At 37.7% G+C, this 22,410-nt stretch overlaps 1 pseudogene; it reads left to right on the top strand.

Annotated features, from left to right (window-relative positions):
- Nucleotides 1-1,009: 1,009 nt before the first annotated feature.
- Nucleotides 1,010-1,128, top strand: LOC122810452 (annotated as a pseudogene).
- Nucleotides 1,129-22,410: the final 21,282 nt, after the last annotated feature.

Below are 22,410 nucleotides of genomic sequence, written 5' to 3'. Positions count from 1 at the left end.
TTCCAAACCAGTGACTGTATAAACATGGATAAAGAACTCAAAAAGTCCTGAGTGTCTTTTAGGACTGTGGGAGCCATTTTTAGCATATCTTATAGTTCATGTTCAATGAATATAGATAGAGGTTCCATTATCTACCCCTCTCCGACAACTGTGAGCTGTAACTGAGAATTTTCATAACTCTTATAAATCTTTGGAAGCCCCTTGATGATTTTACCAAAGATGTTTCTTCTCATTCACATAAAAGGGTCATTCCAACATATTCCAATGATGTAAAATACAACTGTGAAATTTTGAAAACTAACTGGAAGATTTTATTTGGTGATGAGAAGATAAGGGAGATACTAGGTGAAAAATCACCATTTTCTTTTTGAAAAGTCAGAACATGAAGCAATTATTATTCAATTGATAAGCTACAAAAGAGCATCCATGATCGAATAGGATTGAAACATATCCGTTAGGAGATGTAAGATGTGCAAATACATCTCCAAAGTACAAGGCTTCATTCATCCAGTTATGAATAAGAAGTAATTCCCCAGACTATATGCTGACTGTACAGCCAAGAATGTAATATACATTGCATGTTGTCAACAGTGTCAAAGCTTCTATGCAGGCAAAGTGAACAGACAGCTAAAAGAAAGAATATCAAAGCATATAAGTGATGTTAGGCTTAAAGATCTTAAATGTCCATTGATGAAACAAATAGCCACAAATTATGATCACAACTTTGCATTCAGGTTTTAAAAACTTTACATGAGCATCATCACAGAAGTATATTGGACTGGTAATTTGCAAGCTGATACACCACCTGGATTAAATACTAGCATTCATTTGAAACCATCTTTGTGAAAATGGAAAGTTAATTGTTCAGTATTGGGACATTAATAAACACAACATAGTTTGATATGCGTATTATTAATGGACCTGCCTGATCTGAGCTGTCATTGATCTACAATTCTATTTTAGTGACCATCCTAATTTGAGTTTAGTCTGTACATGATGTAGCAGAATGGTAGATGGCCAAACCACCCTGAATGTGTCTGGTCTCATCTGATCTTGGAAGTTAATCAGGATTGGGCTTGATAAGTACTTGTATGGGTGACCACCTGAGAATACCAGGTGCTGAAAGTTTATTTGTCTTGGTACTATACCTCAACGCTGATTGGTTCAAATATTACATATGTTAACTTAATGGAACCGCTTGGCCAGTGAAAAATCAATCTTTGATAGGCCTCACCTCATTAACATCCTGGATATGATTGGGGCACTATTGATGGTTAATATTTATTGGAATCCAAATGAATTATGAAGCATTAACCATTTATATTGTAGCTTATAGCAACAGGTATCCAATAATGTGGAAGCACCATAAGATATGTGCATATGTGTTCCTATTGGTAGCTGTTCTTCATTATGCTTCTTTGGCATACAGCCAATGATTGCACCAAGATGTCTTTTAACACTAGTAGGTTTTTAATTGCTTTTTAAAGCAAAGGGGTTTTATTGGTCCATATAGGCAGTTTTCATTCAATGAGGCTCATAGTCATTTTTACCTAATCTGTATATTGTTAGTGATTGGATAGCAGTTTGTTTAAATCCTGATCAGTATATAATGTGAGATATAAGGAAGAGTTTATTTGAAAGGGCTTATCAAGTTTATATGGAAAGTTTAACTGCTTTATTTATTATTTTAAAGTGATATATTAAAGTTTTTGGTTTATGAGTGACATCATGGTGGTTTTGGTACTTTGTTTTTTCATTGATATATATATATATATATATATATATATATATATATATATATATATATATATATATATATATATATATATATTTTTTTTTTATATATATGCAGGTAGTGTCAAAACAGTCAATTTTTACATTGTTGTTCCATACTATTGTTTTTTGTTAATGTCACTATAACAAGTCACTTCCATTCAGGAGCAGGGTCCATTCTACCAAGGCTGTGCATACTCATGTGGCTTTTTAGAAAATACTTGTCTCTTGAAATGTGCTAGAGCAACAAATTGATCATGTGTGCATACCTTTACCAAGCACTACAAGCTAGGTTCTTTCCTCAGGCCCAGAGCAAACTATTCAAGGACCATTCTGTGGGACTCCGAGATATTTTCCTCTCCCATTGTTTTCTAAGCTCTTGTACTCATCCCTTATATCTGAGGCTATTGCAGCAATGATCAGTATGAAGAACACAGTACAGTTTTCTAAGTAGACATACCATAGCAGTAGATGTTCGACTAGATCACTGCTGCAGTAGCCACTCTGTTCCTCCTTTCCTGTATCTTTGCTATTTTTATGCCAGGGTATGAGATTGCATTTGGCAGGGCTCTAGCCTCCTTCTTCTGAGGCAGGAAGGTCATTAAGCGTTGGCATCCTGGCCACTGATTTTATTTTGCTTCCCATGCCCAGAGCAGTGACTAGGGCACATGGAAGGTACTCTAAAGCTTTGGAAGCTGACCTTTGGCAGGATGTGTCATACAGCTTAGGCTACTGCATCAGTAATCTATACAAACTTCTATTTGTATGGCAAGTTTACTTAAATGACTGCACTTTTCATTTAGGGAGGTAACTTTTGGGGTAGTATATGTCTAGATGTTGTGTGGAGTGTGTACAATTAAATTTCACTTTAAAATGAATGGTTAACAAAGCCTGTTATTTTATTTTTAATTTCATTTTCATTTTTCTTTCAGTGTCAATATTGATATGGGTTTGAGTGATGTTTTAGGTGGGCTAATGACTTTACTGTTATGTATATGACTGTGTCTGAGTGTGCAGTATGTGAATCATTACTTTAGTTTTTAATGAGTAACAAACGTATTGTGAGTGTAGTAGATTTGTAGTAAATCTGATGACAATCTAAAGCTGTAGAAAAACTTGATATCATATAACAAGAATAAAAACAAATAAAAATACGTATGCATATTACAATTAAGAGATTTTGCCACCCCCTTTACTTGGAGTCAAGCTATATATATGTGTGCATGTGTGTGTGTGTGTGTGTGTGTGTGTGTGTGTGTGTGTGTGTGTGTGTGTGTGTGTGTGTGTGTGTGTGTGTGTGTGTGTGCCATTGGTTTTATTAGATCTCAGTATACATTTATTGCATGCCTCTGTTTTTGGCAATTTTCATCAGTGGTGAAAATGGTTGGGTTATGCTGAAGTTGTATTTCAGCAGTTTCATTACAATATACTTTGCTTTGTCCTCCTCCTCTCCAGTTGAGTGACCATGACAGGGGTGTGGGAGTGAGCTAATGAACAACTATGTGTTTTCTGTATTTTGAAAGTCATTGGTGATTAAAAGAAATATATACATATGTGTGTATATGTGTATATGTATATATCTCATATATATATATATATATATATATATATATATATATATATATATATATATATATATATCACACCAAAAATGAATAACCAGCACTCTGCCCAACAAAGCTTCTTCAATAATAACCTGCATATAGGCAAAAAAAAAACGAGTCTGGAAATACTTTTGAATGAGCTAAATAGCTCCGTAATATTTTTACTGTTGCATCACCTCACAGCAGTGGAACAAGTGAAACAAAAAATGCAGACAACAACACAGACCGGTATCGGTTTCGCCCTCTGGCGTCCTCAGTGTGTAATAGCACAACATCCCTCTTCAGTTATATACAGAACCAAATGAAATTGGAGCTTCAATTAAAGAGGCAAAGTCCATTGTAGTTCGCTCAAAATACTAAACATTAAATATGCTTGTTCGTATATAAATAACTAAAAAAAAATAAAAATACATGCATGCTTATAAACACCAACAGACACACAAATAATTATTAAAAAGTTAAACAATCTACTTTTAATCCGCCTTATGAAACTAAAGTTAAATTGTTTGAGGCACTAGTCCTCAGGGACTTACATAGTCAACAAACTACCATTTTTAAACATCATGGCTCTAACCTTAGTTCTGATGAGAGACAAGCACTTAAAAACTTTAGGGACAATAAGGATGTAATAGTTGTCAGTGCTGATAAGGGGGGAGCTATCGTCATTTGGAATACCATGGAATATACTAATGAAATAGTGAGACAATTAAGTGAAACCAAGTTCTATTGTAAATTAACCCATGATCCCACTAAAGAATTTAAAAGAAAGATAGATGGGATACTTTCTTTTTATAAAGAAAAGAAAGTTATTACTGATGGTTTATACAAAGAACTTTTGGTGGCTGAGCATAAAAGTCAGAATTTTTATATTCTACCTAAGATCCACAAAATGATAGACTCCCCACCTGGTACACCTATAGTTTATGGTAGTGGCTATTTAACTGAGTCTATTTCTAAATATTTGGAATTTAAGTTAAAGCCTCTACTAGTTTTGGTAAGAGCCAGGTTGAAGGACACTAATGAGTTCCTCCAATTGATGGATAATCTACAGGTTCCAGTCAATACCTATCTGTGTACCTTAGACAAACAATCACGGTATACCAATATCCCACATGCAGTTGGTATTTTGGCAGTTCGGTTCTGGCTTAAGGAATATGGGAAATGCACTGAAGAATATTGTGAGTTTTGGTTATGATGGTGAGGATGGTGCTAGAACACAATGTGTTCTATTTTGGAAATGACTGCTATTTGCAGTTAAGTGGTACAGCAATGGGTACTGTATTTGCCCCTATCTATGCTGATCTTTTTATGGGCTACATTGAATGTGGTTTGATTTATGGAGATCAGAATGTACATATTAAACATCTAAATATGTGGCGCTATTTTCTGAATGATTGTTGGGGAATATGGACTGGAACGTTGGAAGACTGGCATATTTTTGTTAAATATCTGAATTCCAACGAGTTCGGTATGAAGTTCACGGATAGAATTGAACCATGTACTATTGATTTTTTTTATGTAAACGTGACAAAAGTGTTGGATGGTACTATGGTAACAACATTATATAGGAAACCCTTCACTAAAAATGCCCTTCTTGAAGCCAGCAGTTGACATACGATTACTAACATACCGATGGCCCAGTTCCAGAGACTGCGCCGCATTTGTAGTAATGATGAGAATTATATAAATGATGCACGTTTAATGAAGGACAGGTTTATTGATAGGGGTTATCATAAAGCCCATATTAATTCTGTATGTGATAGGGCCATGCACTTTAAAAGAGAACCATTGCTATATACTACACGAACAAATGATACCAGTACAAGTATTCATGATGTTCCAAAAATTAGATTTGTGACCACTTATGGTACCAATATATTTAAAATTAAAGCGGTCATTAACAGACATTGGCACATCTTAAAATCAGGTGATTTGTTAGATCAGTGTCTTGATGATGTATGTTCCTTTTGCTATAGACGTGGTAAAAATATTGGTGAATTTTTGTCTTGGTACAAAAAAATGGACAAGGGTTTTGATAATAGACAAGATGGGCCTAATGGAAACACCTGTTGTGGCAATTGTGTATATTGTAAGGTTATTTCGAAAGCAAAATGTTTTACCTCAATAAATACACCCAGAGTATTTGAAATTAGACATCTGATTACATGTCAAACAGAGTGGGTGATATACATGGCTATATGCCAATGTGGAGCTTTCTATGTAGGTCAGACTTCTAGGTCTTTTAAGACTAGAATTGCAACTCATTTGAGTGACATTAATTGTAAAAGACCTAGAAGTGCCCTATTTAAACACAAACTTGAACACAATACAGCCCATTTTGTATTTTTTAGAAATCAACATGGTTGTGGGGTTATATCTATCTGATAATACCAAACATAAGATATTGGGCAAAAAAGAAAGATTGTGGATTACCAATTTGGGAGCCTTATATAAACCTGGTTTGAATGGGTACTGGGGATGAATTATTATGCTTAATGTCCTTGACTATTCATGATTTATAATGATTTACAATAATTATTTTTAGAAATTATTTTTGGAATTATGAAAGGTGAATATCAAGTCAATTATGTGGTTTATATGTCTTTTCTTCTCTATTCTCCTCTATTTTTATATTTATTAGCATATATAGGAGGTATATTAAAATACATGTTATATGTGTTTATTATACTATAATATAGGAAAATTGTGGTTGCTTGCTATTGTTTTTCTATTTATAATGTATGTGCATATATAATTATTTGTGTGTCCCTTGGTGTTTATAAGCATGCACGTATTTTTATTTTTTTTAGTTATTTATATACGAACAAGCATATTTAATATTTAGTATTTTGAGCGAATTACAATGCACTTTGTCTCTTTAACGGAAGCTCCAATTTTGTTTGGTTCTGTATATAACTGAAGAGGGATGTTGTGCTATTACACACTGAGGACGCCAGAAGGTGAAACCGATACCGGTCTGTGTTGTTGTCCGCATTTTTTGTTTCACTTGTTCCACTGCTGTGAGGTGATGCAACAGTAAAAATATTATGGAGCTATTTAGCTCATTCAAAAGTATTTCCATACTCGTTTATTTTTGCCTATATGCAGGTTATTATTGAAGAAGCTTTGTTGGGTAGAGTGCTGGTTATTCATTTTTGGTGTGATGTGTATTGACCCGAGCACCCCCTTTAATACTTGCACCACTGATTTTGGATTTATATATATAAATATATATAATATAGTATATATATTATATATATATAAGATAGTGTTCATTTAAAGGACTTATAAAGCTTAGGCCTGATACAGTACTGTTTGGCTATATATGACGCAGGAATACTGGTATCTAGAACTCATCCCCTCTTATGCACTACTTAATGCACTTATCAAGGGTACCAAAACTTGTCAGAGATTTGGGATGCATGGCTAGGCTTAAAAAGGCCTTTGTAGTTGTTAGCCTAGGAAACCTCTATGAACCTATAAATGTCTATCCAGACTGTTCTTCACATATGTAGCTTGTTGTGACATCTAACCATATTGTTTTACCATAAGAGAAGAAATCATAATAGGAAGTGAGGAAGCTATAGCAGAAAGTGAGGACATTGTGTCTTAATGATTTTTGGGGCTGCCTATAGTGATTCTAAGACCTGCAATTGGGAATTCCAGAATTATGAAAACCAAAGTAGAATAGTGAGTAGTGACAATTGCTTTTCTCCTTAAAGATATATAGTGCATGGAGCATAGTGATTATGCTCTGATACCTGAAAAAAGACACATGAATTACGCACTGCTATATCGCAAGATCCAACCTTAAGAAATGACAAGTGACCCTTGCTTAACTTGTTAATGTTGGGTTTCATGCTAAGCAGTAAAATCTGCAAGTACTGACCAGCAAAAGACAGTAGCAGAAGAAAAAACAGATATGTTTCTGTCTGGTGTCTGTACAGATGTGTCCCTTACTTCCTCTCATAAACTTTGAAAGTAACTAAAATAAGACAGTGTCTGTTTTTGATGGCGTTTTCTGAAGGATAAGGTCTGAAACTGAAATAAATATTTATGAGGGACAGACCAAATACGATGCAAAAATCTGGACATTCTGTGAAAATCTGGACAGTTGAGAGGCATGCCAAGGTGAATGTAAACATAAGGGAGTATGTTGTGCTCTTCCTTAGTTCACTCATTAAGTGCTTTACACCTTTGAAAGACAGTAAAACACTTGTTTTTGTTCCGTAACTAGTAGTACATGGAGCAGAAAAAGCTCCATGCACTGCAAAGAATTATGTTTGGATCTCTGATCGTAATCTTTATGTGTTTGAGACATGGATTTTAAGATTCACCTTGAGCTTCACTCTTGATGAGAATTTCTTCTCATCTGTTTCTCAAACACATAATAAGCAATTTATTTTTGACCATCTATATTATTGTCAGGGCACCTCTACCCACTTCTTTTCCTTTACAGTACCCATTATTGACTTTGTGAACCACTCAGAATTTCCATTTAAAGAATTCTCAATTTAAATTCACTTTGTAAGCCTTTTTCCCCACCTAGGTTTAGGTTAAGGCAGTCCTCTACAGAAGATCCCAGACTTTATAATTCTGTAATCCGAGCTGTTTACCATCCCAAATCTTATAATTTCTAGTATTCACATTAACTTTTTATCAAATCATAGAAATTCCATTTTTGTCTTCCCAAGGTCTCCATGCATATATCATTGACAAAATATTTGTGAATGCTGTCATAGTCCTCTCTTTGCTGACCGTTTTCATCACCTTTTGTGCCCACTGTTTCTCTGTCATGGATTATTTCATAAATAAAGTTGTGTTGTAGGGTCTGTCAGACTCTTAATAAGTTAAGCCTTGACACTGTTTTCATTCATTAAAATATTCCTTTTCTACAGCTATTCTGTGTGGCATTGAGGGATTAAGCCTTGACTATGCCTTAGGCAACCTGAGTTTGATTAGCTGCTGAGGTGACTGATGGAATGGCAGGGAAGAATTGATGTGGCTATCCCACAGTGGAAGCTAGTGGCATGTGTGTCTCATGTGACAATCCTTGATGGAGGCTGGGGATGTCTCTGGGTAGGATGTGTGCTTCAAAGAGGTGAGGGGATGGGCATGGCTGAGCTGCTGTGGAGGTGGGGGGGTATGTCACAAATTCCTTATTGCACACCCTCCTCTCAGACATAACCATGGACATTGCAAGGGAGGAGATGTGGCTTGGGCATTAAAGAACAAACAACAACAATGGATTGGGGCCTTTGGCAATAGATGATTGCCACTGCTGAAGTGAAACCTCAACATCATGTGCAAAAATGTGAAATGGATGGATGGGTGGATGGATGGGGGATAAGGGCCCCAGTACATTGTTTAGATCCATGACTGGATCAGCAATTTAATAGGGAATGCTAGGGTGGGTGGTTGGAAGTAGCTTGTAGACTAGGTGTGGATATGGGACATTGAGTAGCAGTGCCAGAGAATGATGCAGGGGTGAAAAAAATCTTCTTTATCAAATATGCAAATAATAGCTTTCTTTATCTTTATTTGCTCCTTTTTGGAGGGTATGGCAAACTCTTTTGAAAATAAGCTCTGCCACTTTTGCTAACCATTCATATATTGTAAAACCAAAAATATCCAGACTGTAGTCCAAAAAAAAGGGCTTGACTGTCTGTAATACAAGTTTATTCATTAGATTCTGATCAAGGCTATGCTGTGCATAGCGAAAAGTGCTTAATAAACTTTTATTACAGACAGTCAAGCCCTTTTTTTGGACTACGGACTGGATATTTTTGGTTTTACAGTTAGAACCATTCATATATTCTCATTTCATTAAGACAGAATATATGTGTGTGAATGAGAGGGAGGATAGAGGAATGGTGAGGATGCAGGGAGTAGAGGTGGTGAAGGTGGATGAGTTTAAATACTTGGGATCAACAGTTCAGAGTAATGGTGAGTGTGGAAAAGAGGTGAAGAAGAGAGTACAGGCAGGATGGAGTGGGTGGAGAAGAGTTTCAGGAGTGATTTGTGACAGACGAGTACCAGTAAGAGTGAAAGGGAAGGTCTACAAGAGGGTAGTGAGACCAGCTATGTTATATGGGTTGGAGACAGTGGCATTGACAAAAAGGCAGGAGTCAGAGCTTGATGTGGCAGAGTTGAAGATGTTAAGATTTGCACTGGGTGTGATGAGGATGGACAGGATTAGGAATAAGTATATTAGAGGGTCAGCCCAGGTTGGAAGGTTTGAAGACAAAGCCAGAGAGGCAAGATTACGTTGGTTTGGACATGTGCTGAGGAGGCATGCAGAGTATATTGGGAAAAAGACGCTAAAGATGAAGCTGCCAGGTAACAGGAAAAGAGGAAGGCCTAAGATAAGGTTTATGGATGTGGTGAGAGAGGACATGCAGGTGGTTGGTGTGACAGAATAAGATGCAGAGGACAGGAAGAAATGGAAACAGTTGATCTGCTGTGGCGACCCCTGACGGGAGCAGCCGAAAGAAGAAGAAGAAGATATATTCTCATTTCAGCTATCAGTTTCACTAAATGCCTGTCAAAATAAAATCTTCATATATTAATACGGTTCCACATCAATTATGCTAATCCTGATTATAACATTAGTTCTCCTCATATCTTCAAACCTTCTCTAATGTTTTCCCTCAAATTCAAAAGACTATTTTTTATTTTTCATCTTATGGAGTTTGCTGTGGTCCTCAGCCTCTCAACCTTGGAAGCTCTTTACTTAGTTTTCTTTCTCTTTTTTATTGTTGTTTTGGTCCGAGCTTCTGCTGTGGACTACTTGGGGTACCAACTGACCTAACTATGGCTCTTCAGTAGTAATGTCACTAAGTGAAAGAATATACGCCATGGACAATCTGAATCCTAGTGAAGAACCATGAGGCAACCATAATGATAAGGACGTCTCACAGAGGAATTAATTCTGCATGCATTTCTATATGTACGAGGTGAATCAAAGTTGTGTACTGTGAAAGATCCACAGCAAGTCTATGAAGTTCTTATATGATCCCACAATCGATATCACTAAATGCAATTTAACAGCTGAGTAGGGTAAGTGTTGATTTAAAACATCGATCTCTGGAAATGAGAAGGTCACTGCTGAATCTAATAATGGCAGTTTTAGTACGGTGTCAGTTCCTGGAGGTTACCTAAAATGACTGTTAGATAAGGCCAAATCAGTAAATTGATGGCTATCTCCATCACCATACCCAAAAAGGGAATTCTGGATCCTGGATTTTAATTGATAAAGCCACACAGATCATCTCGATAATGGATATGCCTTATGAATAAATGTCTTAATGAGTCCCGTAATGATGAATTAGCAGTCATTCTCAGATTTTATCTTTACTGTGAAAGTCAAAAGGTTTATTCAGGTAATTGTTAATGCCCATCATAATAAAATGATACTCTTGTAACTTGAGATTCCAACTAGGTGATAGTTCTTAAGAAAGCAAGCAATTAAGGTATCTTGAAAATTAGATGGAAAGGCTCAATTTTAATGAGAACTGAACCCTTCTGAGAGTAAATGTACCAAGTATATTCATCAGGTTTTATCAAACAAGGGTGAACAGTTGTCCAGCTGAAGGGGGCATACCTGAAATAAACTCCAAAATCTAAGAGAAGCTGACATATTTAAACTTATACCACAAGAAATCCAAAGAGAATCCCCATTGCAAAGCAGCATACTCTGCAGAAGCATTAATGTGTAATGACTATGGATTTGTCAGGATGGTGAACAAACATTACAGAGGCATTGAGGATAAAATGACTTATCTCCTTGAGATACCCAGTCTGAATGAACTGTGTAGAAGTTGTAACATATGATATGCTTCTTGTAACTAGCTCATGAACATTTAAAGCAATTTACCCAATGTGCAAAATCCCCAATTTTATTAATTATCAGACATATGTATTTGGTTATTTACAGTCAGCAATCTTAACTATGCCATGATTTTTTGTGTGTATCAAAGCAATACCCTTGTATGAATTTAAAATGCATTTTAGTAATGTGAGCTTTTCTGTCAGTGACACAAACAACTCTAAAATGATCTATCTATATTTCTATCTATATGCCTGCTTTCCTCACTGCTCTGCCACTTCTGCAGTATGTAGAAAGGCTGTTTATACTGGATATCAGAATCTCCTTTCCGGATGGTTCTTGTCACACTGCTGGTTTTCTTGTAGATACACCTAAAGGAATTGCTCTGCAGCTGCTAACTATTACACTTCATACAACATGCTGTTTTTCTTTTTGTTGGTGGTGGTGAAGTGGGGGGGGGTGACTGAACTGATTGTGGCATTTCTGTGTCTGATTGTGGCATTTCTGGTTGCTCTTCTTCTGAGAACTTCAACACATCTGTGTTATTCACCATTCTGCAATTCCTCCTATGGTTCCTAGGTTCATAGGAGTTTACTAGGCTAATGACCACAAAGGTTTTTTTAAGCCTAGCCATGCATCCCAAATCTCTGACAACTTCTGATACCCTTGATAAGTGTAAGCAGGAGTTTGGAGATGAACCATTTACAGGCTACCTGTGTCCAATAGAGACATAGGTGCCAAGCCAGGCATGGATTTCTGGTTTCCCACCCAATTGTCCAAGTTGCACTTGAATAGGTTAGGAAGGAGCTCTGATTCACATGGATGGGGAGCCTGTTCCATAGACGTGGTAGTCTCTGGGATACATACCTATCTCTCCATAAGGATTTATTAATATCACAGGGAAGGTTTAAGTCTTTAGAATGGGTAATTCAGGTGCTGTTTGTTTTGTGGATATGCCAGAGGTCCCTCAGAGTCAGGTCTGACAATGCTTCCTCATAACTGTAGACACATGGTGGTTAAAGGCTAAATTGCAATTTATGTGTATCCCTAAGTCTCTGACTATTGGGTAAACTGTAAGGGGTGTGTTGTCAATATGATAGTTACCAGGGATGCATGACTTCCCAAAGGATACTGTTATGCATTTTTTGGCATTTAGTTTTAATCCATGGCTCTGACACCAGTTGTTTGTCTGTGTTAGCCCCTCCTGGAGAACACGTGTGTCAGTGTGAAATTCAATGACAGCTCTTAATTTGCAATCATCTGCAAATTTAGCCAGCCAGAGGCCACTGACATTGGTCTTGACTTCTGAGAAATAAATGCCAAAAATGAGCAGTCCAATGACTGATCCCTGAGGGACTCCACTTGTGACTGGCCTCTTTGTAGAGGTGGCCTCTGCAGTTCTAACTTCCTGGGTCCTGTCTGTGAGCTAGTTACCTTTCCACCGGATGACATATGGATTTGTACCTAACCTCTTGAGTTTGTCAGCAATGCCCGAGTGGGGTATTGTGTCAAATGTCTTGGCCAGGTCAAGGTAGGCAGTGTGAACAATTTTGCCCTCATACATTGCTTTGGTGACCTTCTCAAAGAAGTTCACCAGATTCAGTAGGCATGACCTGCCCTTGATGAAACCAAACTGGGCTGGGTCCAGTGTCTGGAGGTTTACTATGTCATTATTGATCATCTGCATGATAATTATAATGATCATCTGCATGATAATTCTTTCCATGGCTTTGCATATAAGACTAGTGAGACATATTGGTCTGCAGTTTCCAGAGTCTGTTGATGGCCTACCATTGTGCAGAGTGATGACTGTTGCCTTTCTCCATTCATGAAGCATGAAACCTGTTTGGAGGCTAAAGTTAAATAGTAATTCCAGAGGCCCTGATAGGTCACGTTTCATGCTATTTAGAAGGCATCCTGGGATATTTTCTGGGCCCATTGATGCAGTGTTCTAGGTCTTAGAGAAAGCATTAAGGACCTGTTCCCTACTGATAGTAGGGGATAGTTACATTTGATATTTCCTGAGGGAAGGTTGAGATGGAGAGAGGGGTAAACTTGGAACTGAAAGTATCAACCAGGAGGTTTATGTCTTGTGGCTCAGTATAATTGCCCCACTTACAATGAGCTCGGTGTGCAATTGTGTATTGCCTGTGAGGTTACAGACATAGCTAAAGAATGCTTTGTGCTTGTCCTTGGCCTGGAAGGCCAAACTTGCCTCAAATTTGGCTTTGGTAGACTCTGAGTTGTTTGTTTAGTTTGATGAGAGTGCTTTTATCCTGCTGGGTGCTGCACCTCCTAAATTTTGCCATGCTTTTCTTCCTTCTGTTATACAGCCTATTGATTTTGTGATTCCATCAGGGTAGTTTGTTTTCTGAGTTAGTTGTGTGCTTCTTCCTGGTGGGTACAGCTGCCTCTATGCAGATATTAACATGCTTGTACAGGGTTCTGTGAACAGTTCTGCATAGATAGCAGTGTTCTCAGGGTTTATGGGGCCTTGAAATTTTACCAGGTTCTCACTTAGTAGCAGGAGGTTAGCCTTAGAATAGTTCCTGAATATTCCCGGTTTAGCTGGGTGTCCATGTTTTATTTTTACTTCAAAGGAGACCATTTTGTGGTTTGACCTTATCAGGGAAGGCATTGCAGTAGGGGGTGTGCAGTACTCTCCCATATTAGTGAGGACCAGATCCAGTATGGTTGCACCCCTGGTTGGTGTATTGACTATCTCATCCATGGAGTTTGTTTTTACAAAATCCAGGAATCTGTGCGCATGTATGTTTGGTGTTGTATAGGATTCCCAGTTAAAAGTGTGGTAATTAAAGTCACCCATAACTATGGTATTGGGTTGGATAGTTAGTGTTTCTAATAAGTTTAAATACATGGTATGGGTTTCCTGAGTCATAGAGGGGGGACCTATAGCTTGCAAGAAAGTGGTATTGGATTTTGCCTATGGTGATTTGAACATGAAGCAGCTCAAATGCATTGTCCATTCTGACCATCCTTGATGTATATTTATCTTTGGTGTAAATAGAGACACCTCCACCTTTAGTCCCTGCCTCTGAAGTAGCTGGTCTAAATGTGTGGAAGGCATTATAACCTTGCACTGCTGGTGTGCTCTCCATGGCTTTAAACCATGTGTCAGTGACTGAACAGACATCAACATTCTCTAGGGTAAAGAGAGCTTCTATGGAGTGGAGTTTTCTGTTTAGACTCCTGGCATTGAGCAGTAATACCTTTAGATTTTCTTGGTTTTGATTTGCTATGTTAGAAGTACTTTCAGTTTGCCTTTGCCTAAAAAAGGCACTATGGGGAAGACAATTTTTTAGCTAATATTTAAAAGCCTAACGGGGAGAGGTGCAGACCTTCCCTGGCAAAACAGCATGGTCTGTTGACCATTTTCTTACATGCTAATAGTGCACCCTTAGAATGACACCAGAAACTAAGCCACTTACTAAGGTCAATCATCTTTTGTTCATATTCTGACTTCATCCTTTCAGAAGGTAAACTGCTGTTCAATGCTATGCTCATACCGGCCTGAGACACATGTTCTGAAAGCTCCATGATGTCTCTCTTCATATAGTCTAGGGAGGTACATCTCAAGTCATTTACTTCCACATGGACTATGACCGAGTCATATTGGTAATTGTGGTCCAATGACCTGAGTGCCTGTATAATCTGGTGGATCCTAACCCCTGATAAGCAACTGACTGTGACTTTCTCCTTACTCACCCTGGTGAGAGGGATATCAGTGTGCCTTACGATGGAGTCTCCAATGACTAAAATAGTGGATTGTGTGGTGGCTTACCTTATGGGCTTAGAGGTAGAGGCTCCATGAGATATAACTCTATGTGTTGATGTGGGTGTTGTTATGAAAGACTTTGAACTTTACATATTTCCATCAAATAGCACAGGATCTTCTTTTGGTTAGTTTGCCAAGCACATCTCCAGGCTGCTGACTGTCCCATAGTTTTTTGATTGTTACTTGATGCCCCTGGCTTGAAGATTTGTAACCCTTTCCAGCTTGTGCTGATTTTTAAATATTAATAACACAACTGAAGTATGTGACTTCTGTTTTAACAATTAGACCATTAACACATCTGTTGAGACATTCTGCCCATGTTGGAGAGTGTTTTTAAAATCAAAGGATGACAATCATCATAGCTTTTCTTACAACTTTCTTATGAGACTATTTTAATGTGTGGAAGATAGTGCTGACCTGCAGTTATATGACTGAATTTCTACACAGATACAAATCTTTTGAATTTCTGACTTTTATATTGCAAACCAATTATCTGAACTGACAACATTAGATATCCAGTATCTCAAGAACAAAGACTTAGGTGCACTAATTACACATAGCATTTATTGTGTGTGTTAGTTGGCTTATGTTAGTCTGGTAATTAGAGCAGGGGATTAAGGTTATAATTTGTTAATGAGCTGCTTCCTGTTGTCCAGGGTTTAATTTCTTCAGCTTCCATTTGCCTACTGTGTGATCTTAAGCAAATAATTTAACCTGACAGTGCTTTGTAGCAATTGGAAAAAAAATGGGCTAAGCTCCTCTGCGGTTTTCTAGACTGTTTGCCTATTAACTGGGTATGAGCCTATTTGGAATAGTAATCTATACATATAAGATACATGGCTTCTTAGAATTGGAGAAAAAGCTTGGTTGTCTCCATGAATGATTTATTTATTTATTTTATTTAACATTTATTTACTGTAAAAGTCTGACTTGGAACAAAGCCAATTTTCAGCGGATACCCAGGGAGAAACACTGCAAGATGCATGTCTTTGTAATGTGGGAGGAAACCGGAGTACACAGAGAAAACCCACACAAATGCAAGGGGGATATGTAGACTCTGCACAGAAGGCACTCCAGCCGAGAATCGAACAAGAGAACCTCTTGCTGTGAGACGACAATGCTACCACTTAACCACTGCGCCATCCAGTATGAGGTATGCTTGCTCTAGTAGTTTTCTTATTGACATGATTATCTCTGGTATGTTAGGGCAAACTTTGTAAATTACTGCATCAGTATTTCAAACCTCTGTGTCCCTGATGCAACAGTTTTTTCTGGGGTTTGTTGGTATGGTGAGAAAACAATGGAGAGGCTCTGAGGATGTATGACTGACCTGCATTTATTTAGTTATTTGCACATTTGTTGACCAGTTATGCGCGCTGGTCCAAAGACCCTTTTCATGCATGACCTGGACTAAAAGCAAAAGTGAGGCAGTATGTTGAGATGCAAAGAATTAGTACAGAAGTCACAATAACAATACTGAAAGTCACATTATGCAGAGATACAAACAGGAAAATCTGCAGAAGAAATCAATGAAACAATTTTTTTCAGAAACTGAACTACTAAATTGTACATGTATTAGAAGTACAGTAGTATATGAAATAGTCATACATGAAACACAGTTAATATGCAGTATTTACATAAAACTGTGCTGTCAAACTTTGTAGTAGAGGCACACAACTATGTCACTCATAGTTATTAGAGGTAATAGACATAGAAAATACAAGAGGATCTGCGAAGGACATACCTTATCCATGATTGTCAAGACAGCAGTGGTGGCTGGTGACTTCAAATCAAAGAGGGGCTGCAGGAGACAGCTGAATGGGTGGGGTCAATGGGAAGGGGTGTGGTCAACCAGAAAGGGGAGGAGCTATGCTCAAAACCACAAAACTAACTAAATACACTGCCGTGGGTGCCAAACCTTCATTATGACAGTCCAATCAAGACAAAATGAACTGTAGAAGAATAAAAATATTCCAATGCATTGGCTGCATGACAGCTTACTTAATATCTAGATGGAAACAAAAGGTTGTAAGGCATGAAAAAATAAATTCCTTTTTTAAATACATTAATGGAATGCCAGTCAAAATCAAGTATAAGAAAAACAAGCAGCACTCAAACTCAAACCACTTCTTGCACTGCAGTTCTAATTTATATTCAGCTTTATTAAAGTACCAAGTAACATGTTGAAAGTAGAAATCTCTGATGCCCCACTTGTAAAAATGTTCCTTATCCAAAAAAGACCTGCTGCCTGACAACTATCTACTTGTTTCATAGGGAAAACATGATCAAAGTAAAAAATGAAAAGCAAACAAGAAATAAGCTCAAGATACATTGCTTAAAAGGATTACTGTACAGGTTATGGACCGCACGATTGGCATTCTGTTTAGTTTACGGGTAAAGCCTTCAGAGATGACTGGAAGTCTCCAAGTGTACTGAGCTTCTTAAAATAATGTAATCCTGTCCCTTATTACAAATACTGTCATATGCATTTCAATACCCAAGGCTTATACATTATCTAGTTAAGTATTCTCTACATGGTAACAAAAGAAAGGCTTTCAATGTTGACAATTCTTTATCAGTATGCTTATTAAAGCTTACTTGCATCTTACAATCTCAGCCAAGCTTACCTGATGGTCATTAAAGTATTGCTACTTAAACACAGAGCAACAGGCACTTTGAGTAATAAGCATAAATCAACAGTACAAAAAATGACAGAAACCAGACCATTCTGCAAAAATCAAGGACAGATGAAAAGCCACTGTCGTACTTGTGTCTACCTTGGATGGGGAGGGGGATACTCTGCACATTTATACTGCATAACTACTCTTTGCTGTGCTTCAACACGTCCAGAGTTACTACATGGGGGAGTGGGGTGCAACAAGTATGTCACAATTTGAAATGTCTCTGGCTGACTGTGATGGCCCTGATACATTTGTCATACCTCTCAACCTCAGAGCAAGAAATCTGGACAAAGCCATACAAAGAAGTGGGACAAAGGCCCAAAAATAAGGACAATTTTTAAAATATTGCTCTTATAAACTTAGAAAGATAATGGAATAGATCTTGCATTAGTATGAATTTTCTGAATGGTATGAAATCTGAAACTCAAATGTCTGTCATTATTTTCTAACTTCATTCTTTAATGATTTGTCACTAATTTGCCAAAAAAAAACACAATTTTATGAAAAATGGACCAAAAATTGATGTAAAAATAGTCACACAATACAGCTGGGAACCTGTCAAAGAAGGGACACTTTAATATTAGTACTGCTAACTTGAGCAGCTGACAAAATAAAAGAATCTACATGCATTTCTGAAATAAAAGTAATCTATAACTCTAATTATTACAGTTATTTCTTAATTGTAAACCCTCCATGTTTTCTTCCAAAATTGCTATTTTGCGGAGGGATTATTAGGGGAAGAGCAACATTTTGAGCCAAAATCAGGGACAGTTGAGAGGTTTGGCTATGCCTTATTCTATAAAAGCAATTTATTTGCATGTACCTCTCAACCTGTTAATGCAATAAATCTGGACAAGGCCAAATATATTGGGGGAACATATAAACAGTACTAAAAATTGCTCTTGTATAAACTGAGACAGTTGATAGAACAGGTCTTACTTTAGCATGCATTTTTCTGAAGGTTATGAAGTCTGAATCTCAGTGTGTCATTGTTTAGTGACTTAATTCCTAAATGATTTGCCAGAAAACCACAAATTTTATGAGGAACAAACCAAAAATAAGAAGCAAAAATCTATTCATTCTTTGAAAATCTGGACAGTTGGGAGGTATAGTTCAGCTGGGGCTGTCTAAGTTTGCAGCCCTTCCCCCTCACAAAATCATGGTTGAATGGAGCCTCCCCCTGCAGTCATTCCAATGATCCATTACTTGGCTATTTCACTCCATTTACCATAAACACTAATGTGCATACTGATTTACTTCTATGATGATTTGGACTTCATTTGAAAGTTTTATTTTGCATTTTACAGCACAAACACTAAGACATCTGCTAAACAAACTTAGCATTAAAACTTCTCTGCCCTTGAAACTCACATTCATTGAAACAGCATTGAAACCCACATTCAAAGAAAATACATTTTACCAGTGGCAGATAAAGATTAATTCTGGGCTGTTTTCAAATCATAGGCCACTTGCATATGAAACATACATGTGCTCTTTGATACACCTTCCTATTGTTTTGAACATTTTTCCAGTAAATAATGAAACAAACCGCATGCACCAATAATGACAAAACTGCCCAGTTCAGAACATTTCCATCATAAAAGTCTACTCAAACTTCTACAGTCCACCATTATCAGTAAATATGCACAGTTCTACAGTCCACCATTATCAGTAAATATGCACAATCTCTGAAGAAGTAAAAAATTCATCTAAATTCCACATTAAATAAATCTGTAACTAATGAAGAGGTTGCTGCTAGCAAACACCTTTGTATTTCATGGTTTCATCGAAAAATAAAGTGTCTGATGCCCCTGAGGAATAAATTGCCTATATTACATTAAAAATAAGCTATTAATATTGCAATAGGAAATGGATGGCAAACTGATAACAGGCTCATAGTTCGTATCTTAAGTTTTTCAGTATGGCAGCATTCACCCCTTGTGGGAGTAGAACCAACAACCTCTGCATCAAAAGCAGGTACACAACCTGTTGTGGTATTAACAATGCCAGCTGACTTAGCATAAGCAGCACTAAACTTCTCTTCCCCTGCAGCTCTCAGCTGCTTGTAAAATCTACTCAATACTCAACTGCATCTCAACTTCACAGCACAAGAAATCTGGAAAAGGCCAAATGTATTGGGGGGGGGGGGTTAAACGGCCAAAAACCAGAGACACATTAAACATTGCTTGTATAATCTTGGAAAAGTTACTAGAATAAAATGCGGTGTTACCACCATACATTTTACTGCCAAGGTCCCTGTGCAAAAGAGTCAGGGCAACATACCACTATGCCAAATCACCTGCTTTGTGAAAGACAAATGCTGTGTTACCACCATACATTTTACTGCCAATGTCCCTGTGCAAAACAGTCAGCGCAACATACCACTACGCCAAATCAGCTACTTTGTGAAAGAGAGGAAGACTGAAACTTAAATGGCTATCATTTAATGAATTCAGTTCTCACCATAGCTGTCAACCTCTTAGCACAAAACACCTGGACAAACCCAGTAATGAGGGAATACAGCCCTCAGACATATTCAGTGAATTCAGTTCTTGCCACAGTTATCAACCTTAGCACAAAAAACCTGGACAAAGCCAATAATGGGGTAATTCAGTCCCAAAAGTGTTACTATGTATTTTCTGAAGAATATGAAGTCTGAAATTCAAATGCCTGTCAATTTTACTTCTGATGGAACAAAAACAATTTCCAGCGGAGGCCCAGGGAGAAATACTGCAGACACACGTCTTTGTAAAATGGCAGAACACCAGAGCAAATCCATGCAAACACAGGGATGAGATGCAGACTCCACACAGAAGGCACCCCAGCCAAAAATCAAACCAGAAAACCTATAGCTGTGAGGCAACAATGCTACCACTGCACCATCAAATATGTAAGGAATTAAACATTCATAAACCTGAAGTCTGAAATTCAAATGCCTGTCAGTTGTATTTAACATTTGTTAATCAGGACAATCTTACTTGGAACAAAAAAACAATTTTCAGCAGAGGCCCAGGAAAAAATAATGCAGACATGTCTTTATAACACGGGAGGACACAAAAGCAAACCCACACAAACACAGAGAGAAGGTGCAGACCCCACACAGAAGGCACCCCAGCCAAGAATCAAACCCAAGAACCTGCAGCTATAAAGCAATAATGCTACCAGTGTACCATCAAATATCAAGCATTGCAATATTTAGAAACCACAGATATTATGAGGAACATCAGATAAAATATGAGGCAAAAATCTGTAATTTTTTTTACAAATGGTGGTGGGTAGGGAATTCAGGTCCTTAACACCACCATACAAGGTACAGGGTTCAAGCCCGAGTATCTCTACCCACCACCATTTGTTAACTGGGGCATGTTACATACACACACACACACACACACACACACACACACACACACACACACACACACACAGCTGAGAGATAGCTCTCAGCTCACTCCTCATTGGTCCTGACTGCAAGGGAAGCAGTCCGGAACCCCTCTGTTCAACAAGCACCTAACTCTATACCTATCTTTGACCTACACAACCATTCCATAACAACCACCATCTTCAAATACCTAAGGCTATAGCTTGATCAGTTACTAAACTTCCACACACACACACACACACACACACACACACACACACACACACACACACACACACACACACACACACAGCTGAGAGATAGCTCTCAGCTCACTCCTCATTGGCCCTGACTGCAAGGGAAGCAGTCCAGAACCCCTCTGTTCAACAAGCACTTAACTCGGTATCGATCTTTGACCTACACAACCATTCCATAACAACCACCATCTTCAAATACCTAAGGCTATAGCTTGATCAGTCACTAAACTTCCATTTCCATGCAGACAAAGCTAGAGCCAAAATAAACTCCCTCCTCTTCTGCACCAAAAATATATCCCCTTTTCTATCTCAACCAATCAGAGCAGCCCCTGGGAAAGGAGTTCTGCTTTCTGAAATTGTATATAGGCTCCCAAATTTTGCTTCTGCCTCCAAGAAAATCATTACCATACTCCAGACTATCTCTAACAGCAACTGCCAATTCATTACAAATTCCCCTCTCTGAGAGCATCACTGTATCACCATAGAAAAATCCAAATGGCTACCCATAAAGCAAATATCTACCCTAATTTTAGGATACGAACTCTACAAACTACTCCAGTGCCACACATTTACTCCTGTTGCAGCTAGGCTTTACAAATAAAACACCTCATAGAATGAAAGATGCTACTCGCAAGATCCTCCAACTCTCATTACCCCTAGAACTAAACTAAACAGCACTTGGCATGCTTTGTCCTTTCAGGCATTTACTCTTTGGCAAGCTCTCCCTATCAACATTAAGGAAATCAACATTTATTCCAAATTCAGAATGCAGTTCAAAAAGCACTTCTTCATCTAAGCCAAATATTTTAGCTTCATCACAGGACATATCACCAAACCTATCTCCTTTATGAGTCTATTTTCCTTTCTCAAGATTCACTGTAGATTGACCCACTTTAAAAACTAATGTATATATTGTACATTATACTCTGCTTGATTGTACATTGCACTCTAATTGTTCAGTGGAATGTATATACTCAATGTTTTCTATGCAATTATTGTGAACTACTGTGTTATTGTTTACATTTCTGTTTTTTTTTTGTTTGTGAAATGGTTTGCATTTCACTCAGACTGATTCACTTTAGAAGATCGAATTCCTAAATCTCGAACCTCATA

The sequence above is a fragment of the Protopterus annectens genome, chromosome 8.part1 (genome assembly GCF_019279795.1).
Source record: "Protopterus annectens isolate FY-2018-M chromosome 8.part1, PAN1.0, whole genome shotgun sequence".
Classification (NCBI taxonomy): Eukaryota; Metazoa; Chordata; order Ceratodontiformes; family Protopteridae; genus Protopterus; species Protopterus annectens.
Note: the sequence above shows the minus strand (reverse complement) of the source record. Positions and strands in the feature narration are given on the sequence as shown.